Below are 6,676 nucleotides of genomic sequence, written 5' to 3'. Positions count from 1 at the left end.
TCGCCTGCCGAGCGCCGGCCCACCCGCGTCCCAATCCTGCTAACGCCGCGAAAGTGAAGCCGCCCTGGGAACCCCAGGAAAGACGGGGGGCGGGAGGAGGCAGGACAAAGGTCACGCTTGATGGTAGCCTCAGACAAATGTAGGAAAGGGGTAGAATTAGAAGGCCCCCCACCGTCCGCAATCCCCAGAGAAATAAGAGACTCAGAAAAGAGCATGAACGATGTTAAAACCCTAACACAGGGTTATCGGGAAACAGCACGTGGTGTTAAAGGACACCCCCCCTCCCCAAGATCCCCTGCTAATTGCAAAGGGGGAGAAGGAAGCTCTGTGGGGACGATTCTATCTTCACCGACAGTGGATGTCCTGACAAATGCCTCTGGATGGGAACTAAGTACTCTATCAACTAGACAGTGTCAAGCCTCACATTTTAACCTGAATCTAATCTAATCGAAACGGATCTAATCCGTAATTTCAATTTAACTCCTGGTTTAAAGAGCATCGAGGAACAAATAAAAGTTGCCTTGGGAGACATGGAGACAGACTCAGAATGTGAGACTTTTACAAGATAATTGGCTTGGATTTTTTTATTTTTTAAGTCAATGTCAAAACAGTAACGGGAACGAGAAGCTGGGATACTGTTCTAAACTGAAAGGGACTAAGGAAACGTTGCAAATCGAAGGCAATGGATGAATGATCTTTGACTGGATCCTTGTTAGAAACACTGGCTCCTAAAGATATACTTAGAGAAACCCAAGTAAGGCCTAGATGTTAGATGTTTCTATAAAGAACCGCTGGGGTTGTCAGTTCTGATACTGAGGCTGTGGTTACCTAACACCTATGTGCACCTGATACTCGGGTACCTTGTAGGTGATACATCACGATGTCTGCAAAGGAATTTTATATGGCCCAGAAGAAAGAAGTAGATACGACTAATATGGCAAAATGTTAACAATTGTTGGATCTGGATGTTGGACCTACAGATAATTCCTTACTCTTTCAACTTTTTTTTAAGTTTGAATATTTTTATGGTAAAAGTTCCAATTAAAAAAAAAAAAGTCTGGCAGGAGCTGCCCTGTGTAAACAGAGGCCAACGAGCAAAAAAGGCACAGGGCTCCGAGGAAATATGCCGGAGCGTCAGCATGAAGAAACCCGCACCTTGTGAGGAAGGCAGCACACCTCCTTCAGGAGTCCCCAGGCCCTTTGGACGGAGTGGCCGAAAGGAAGCTGAGAAGTTAGAGAGCTCCCATGACGAGCGCCTCTCCTGCAATTTGTGACCTTCCTTATAGGCCACAGAGTACCTTTTAAGAATTCAAAGGAAGGAAGGGACACAATCAGATTTGCAGGCTCAGGTGAACATATCAGTTGGTGGTGACACAGCCCTACCTACAACATCTCTGGTGTCCTCTCTCACCGCTGTCCCTCCCTGGACACCTCCAAAATAGAATGTTCCAGCAAGACAGAACAGTCTTCAGTTTCTCTCCTTTTCTGTGTGGTTTAGGTCTTTCCAGATGGGCCAGCATCCTTCAGATCTGAGCTTGAATATGACTCATCCCACATATATTCATAGAGCATCCATCTACCCATTCGGAGGCAGCAAAGGTAGAACCGGAAACTGGCTTCACGCAACTCGGAGCCTAATGACTTACTCTCCAGGCAACCACCCAGGATGACCATGTCTGGGGCCTGGCACTACCTCAATAGGCCACTTGGCGTCCTGGACCCCTCGCTTGGATACCCAATTGTAAACATTCACTTGTATACTCATTTGCTCTAGAAAGTCCTCAAAGGAGTGGCTGTATTTTCCTTCTCTCTACTGAGTGAGCAGCTCCTAGCAGGATGCATGACACAAGATTGTGCTCAGAACCATTTTGAAAGAATGAAGAAATGAACCCGTTCAGGGACAAGAGCCTGGAGGCCAAAATACTTCTAAGAAGTTGTTGCAATAACTCCTATGAGAAACTCTAAGAAGCTGATCTAAGAAAATGGGCCTGTGGCTCTGGAGTAAGAGCCAGATCTGAGAAAAAAATTAGGAGGCTGAACTGAAGGCTTGATAAGCTGTGGGCTATGGGGAGAGAGTCAGAGAAAGGAAGAAAATTAAGGTGAGTTCTCAGTCTTTGGTTTTGGCTCCTGATAAAATCTGAGTTGTTGAAGGAGGTTCAAGTTTGGGGAGAAAGGGTAGGTAGAGCATTCATTTTGAGATGCTCTTGAGATGCCCATGCACTTGCAAAAAGAAATGACCAAGACAGCTATATAGTATGAAGTCCAGAAGAATGGCCTGGGCTGGAGATAATTTTCAGCACATGAGCAGTAGATTGCCAGTCATGTCTCATCCTTCTGTTCACTGAATGGAGCTATCGATGAAGTACAGAATCTTGGATTTGCACACTAATACATCCGCACTCCTACACATACAGGTAAGATCGTGATACTCATGGTTGTGTACTTTCAGAAATGTGGAGATCCTGGGATCCGTGCTTGCTCTGAAGGTGATCTTTGCAGATTCTTTGTAACTATCATCTGCAGAGTATCAGATACAGCTGCTCTTCCCCTTGGGAGAGAAGGCCCCACACTGTGAAACAGACTTGACTTTCAGAAATATTTTCTACTTGCCTATTTCATTCCACAGTATGCATTCAGCTGCTTTAAAATACTTTGAGCTTTGCCAAGAAACAGGAGATAGGCTTCCCTATAGAACATTTTGATGGGTCCCCTTTCTTGAATTTAAAAATGATAGATACAATAGCAGCTGACAATTTATTGAGCCCTTACTGTATTCCAGCCACTGGATTAAGTGCGTGAAGACATAAGGTATCTGTGAGGACATCAATGTCAGATTATTCACTGAGAATAAATGTCCTACGGCGAAAATATGAGGGTTTTTAAAGTATCATTTGAAGGCGATTAGTTAAAGAAGATCATCGCAACAAATCACTGATTTGGGTTCTAGAAAAGACCCAAAAAGGGTTCTCAGTTTGCCACGTGCTGGGAATGCAGCTTGGGTGTCATTAGCAGGGATCATTTCTTTTGTTGTCTTGTGTTACTAAATCCTCAAGTAGCCTAGAATACGTGATATATGGTAACATGGAGGAGGTGGGGATAAGAAGACTGCAGCGGCTGTAGTCGTGGCCGAGTGGTTAAGGCGATGGACTAGAAATCCATTGGGGTCTCCCCGCGCAGGTTCGAATCCTGCCGACTACGATGGGTGGATTTTATATATTTGCTCTTCTTCCAGCGCAGTGTACTCGATCTTCAGTCACAGCCTACTTTTAAAAACATTAAAACATTCGCTCAGATGTTTTCAAGTGACATCAAAATGGAAGAATTCTTATTGACCGCAAAGGAATCCTATTGTATGAGTGAACCCAAACAAAAGAACTAATTAAACTCTTTCGTTTGAATTCTTAAGTTTCAGGGTTGGAAATCCTGGTGATAGGGAAAATAAAGTTGGAAGGGAAGATTTTCACACATTCATATTTAGAGCAACCTAGTCATTCTACCGCTTCCTTTTTCTTGTAGTGTAAATAAGGTTGATGCCCGTGGGCCAGTGGCGCAATGGATAACGCGTCTGACTACGGATCAGAAGATTCCAGGTTCGACTCCTGGCTGGCTCGTTATTTTGGTTATCTACTTTGAGATTCATAATTCCCATCTTCATTAAGCCACTTTATAAATTTATAATTTATAAAATTATAAATAATTTTAAGCCTTTTTAAAAATTTCTTTGTAATAAGATTTGACACAAAGTAATAAAAAAGTTAATAATATAGCCTCTAGCTGTAGTTCATACTTTTTTTTACATACGTAAATTCACCTTACATCACATCATTAAAGTGTTTTCAAAATTGACTAGTCCTCACATCAGACGATAAAAACTGAATAGAAGGAAGACCTTTCAAATGCATCATTCTCTGAAAGTACAGATCGAGAGTTTTACAAAAAAGAATGTTTCTAAATACCAATTCTTTTCCTCTCTTTTTTTTTCAAGATTTAATTTTTTACGAGTGGTTTTAGATTCACAGCAAAACTGAGGAAGTTACCTACACATGCTTCGCAGTGCACAGCGTCCCCTGCTATCAACACGGGCTACCAGCAAGGTACATTTGTTACAATTGATGAAACTACTTTGACACATCGTAACCATCCCAAGTTCATTACAGTTCACCCTTGGTGTTATACATCCTATGAGTTTGGACAGATGTAGAATGACACGTATCCATCATTATAGATTTGTGCAGGTATTTTTCACTGCCCCCCAAATCCTCTGCGCTCTCTCTCTATCCATCCATCCTCCCACACACCAACCCCGGCATCTACTGTTCATTTAGTGTCTCCATAGTTTTGATTTCTCCACAACGACATATAGTTGGAATCATATCACATGTAGCTTTTCCTCTTGGTTTCTTTTACCTAGTAACATGCACTTAGGTTTTTCCCTGTCTTCTCGTTGCTTGGTATCTCATTTCTTTTGGTGCTTAGTAATATTCCATTGTCTGCATGTACCACAATTTATTAATCCCATTCACCTACAGAGGGTATCTTGATGGCTTCCAAGTTTTGGCAATTATGAATAAGCTGCTATAAACATCTGTGTTTGTGTTTCTGTGTGGACATATATTTCAACTCCTTCGGGCAAATAACAAAGAGTGCACTTGCTGGATTGTACAGTAAGAGTATGTTTAGTTTTATAAGGAGCTACCAAACTGTCTTCCACGGTGGCTGTGCCATTTTGTACTCCCATCAGCAAGGAATGAGAGTTCCTGTTATCCCACGTCATTGCCAGCATTTGATGTCAGTGTTCTGGATTTTGGACATTTTAAGAGGTGATTTTTAATTTTTATTTCTCTCATGACATGATGTGGAGCACCTTTTCATAGGTTTTAAAAAATGGACCAATTACTTTAACAGACACCACCAAAGATATATAGATGGCAGGTAGGAATTTTTCTTAGGTCTTTGTTCCTATCCTCCTTTTTACATGCATAGAATCAAACATTTCACCAGATTTGTAACAAGAATTAAACATCTCTTCTTTCTCGCTTCCTGAGCTGAAAAATCACTTTGGGAGAAAAGGAACCAAGCCTAGCAGAGGATGGTTTCGATCCATCGACCTCTGGGTTATGGGCCCAGCACGCTTCCGCTGCGCCACTCTGCTCTGGGGACAGCTGTCCTCACAGTTAATCTTTAGCTTCTCTCTGGTTTGTCCACTTTCCCTGTAGATTCCTTTTAATCTGTAGAATTAAAAAAGGATTCTCTTTTTTCTCTTCAGAGTAGTAATTTGTCTTTTGTAGTCCGCTAGCCCTGAGTCTGAACTAACGCCTAAGAGAAGGATTAAGAAGAAATGGAAAAGCTTCTTGTGGATACGCTTCTCCAGTGCACAAAGGCATAGCTTGATGTGACATCTGATATTGTGCACTGTGTGAGTGTGTACATTATATCTGTACCAGAATGTCTGCTGGCATCCCAGAGGTCGTGTCTTAAAGTTATTCTAAGTTGTACATGATAATAGACTCTGATGAAGGAAACGTGCATCCCCTTTCTCCCATGCTGTGATGTGATGGTTCATAATCTGTCGGGGGACGGAAGTCTTGAGCCCCAGGCGAGAGTGAAACGCACATTCCTGCACACATACTTTACATAGAGTTTTAGGGGATTCACAAAACTTCTAGCCCTGAAGACTCTCTCTGATTTAGTGGTTCATTCCCTCTAGACTCAATGTGACCAAAAAAAAGTTCAGGTTTTCTGCGTCTGGAAAGGAATTGGCCCTTTCTGTGATTTGCAGCGGCAGGGAATCGCAGAGAGCCAAGGACAGGCTTGGGATGTGACCTCTCTGGTCTGGAAAAGCTGACCCCTGTGTGCAGCAGGTGAGCTAAGGTCACCTTCTAGACCCAAACAAGCTGTCTGAGAAGACCTGCTAAGCTTCCGAAGGCTGGAGAGACGGGGATGAAGAGATGGGTCTGCTGGAGAGATGGGGATGAAGAGATGGGTCTGCCAGCGCAGAAGTGAGCGTGGAGAGAGGCCAGGGAGGGTTGGGAATATTAATGGACGAGTTGGTGAAAAGTGAAATTCAGAACGTTTGCAATATGTTTCTATGGGCCCCAAAATACAGTAATAATGTTGGATGTTCCTGTGTACGCCTGCCTTTCATTTTTAGCTTTTAAAGCTATTTTAATGAGGGCATCCAAGGTCGGAGAGAGCGGCGAAGTCACCGTTTCCTCCTACAGCTCACTTCACAGCCCAGAACCTCGCACAGCCGCTAAAACGACTGACCCCGACGTGATTTGAACACGCAACCTTCTGATCTGGAGTCAGACGCGCTACCGTTGCGCCACGAGGTCCCTGTGAGCCGCGTCCTTGCCGTCGATTTGTCGCACTCGGGGAAGACCACGCGGGGACCGCTGTCCCTCCCGTCACCCCCCGACTCTGCGTCCGGATCGCTTCTCCTTCCTGTTCTGTTTCACTCCTGGGTTTCTACGTCTTTATAAAAATAGGCGTTGGGAGGAGTTTTGTGGTTTTTGTCTTTTTAGAAATATGGCTATTGAAGGCCGGTCGCTCCGGACAGGAGGGAGGCGACAATGGTGTCCTCTCCGCGCCCCCCGACCCCCGACCCCACCCCCAAGTCAGAGGTGCCGCCAGGGCGGGTTTGGAATTTGTTTTCCGAGTTGCTCGTCGGTTCTGG

The 6,676-nt window shown here is 44.0% G+C and overlaps 1 long non-coding RNA gene and 4 other non-coding genes across 6 annotated transcripts in view; 3 read left to right on the top strand and 2 right to left on the bottom strand.

The window, feature by feature from the left end:
• Nucleotides 1–49: 49 nt before the first annotated feature.
• Nucleotides 50–6,676, top strand: part of LOC144232853 (uncharacterized) — a 9,442-nt gene continuing 2,815 nt past the window's right edge. Inside the window, exons 1-3 of one of the 2 annotated variants that reach the window (XR_013335548.1) lie at nucleotides 50–3,590; nucleotides 3,986–4,094; nucleotides 6,222–6,535. This is a non-coding gene — a long non-coding RNA (uncharacterized LOC144232853). Of the gene's footprint in view, nucleotides 3,591–3,985; nucleotides 4,095–6,221; nucleotides 6,536–6,676 lie in introns of those variants that run through there. The other variant, XR_013335547.1, reaches the window with a different exon arrangement.
• TRNAS-AGA (transfer RNA serine (anticodon AGA)) lies at nucleotides 3,117–3,198 on the top strand. Its single transcript has one exon. It is a non-coding gene; the product is annotated as a tRNA-Ser (tRNA).
• Nucleotides 3,539–3,611, top strand: TRNAR-ACG (transfer RNA arginine (anticodon ACG)). The gene has a single exon. It is a non-coding gene; the product is annotated as a tRNA-Arg (tRNA).
• Nucleotides 5,081–5,152, bottom strand: TRNAM-CAU (transfer RNA methionine (anticodon CAU)). The gene has a single exon. It is a non-coding gene; the product is annotated as a tRNA-Met (tRNA).
• TRNAW-CCA (transfer RNA tryptophan (anticodon CCA)) lies at nucleotides 6,264–6,335 on the bottom strand. Its single transcript has one exon. It is a non-coding gene; the product is annotated as a tRNA-Trp (tRNA).

Source organism: Crocuta crocuta, unplaced genomic scaffold (genome assembly GCF_008692635.1).
Source record: "Crocuta crocuta isolate KB4526 unplaced genomic scaffold, BGI_CrCroc_1.0 scaffold811, whole genome shotgun sequence".
Taxonomy (NCBI): domain Eukaryota; kingdom Metazoa; phylum Chordata; class Mammalia; order Carnivora; family Hyaenidae; genus Crocuta; species Crocuta crocuta.
Note: the sequence above shows the minus strand (reverse complement) of the source record. Positions and strands in the feature narration are given on the sequence as shown.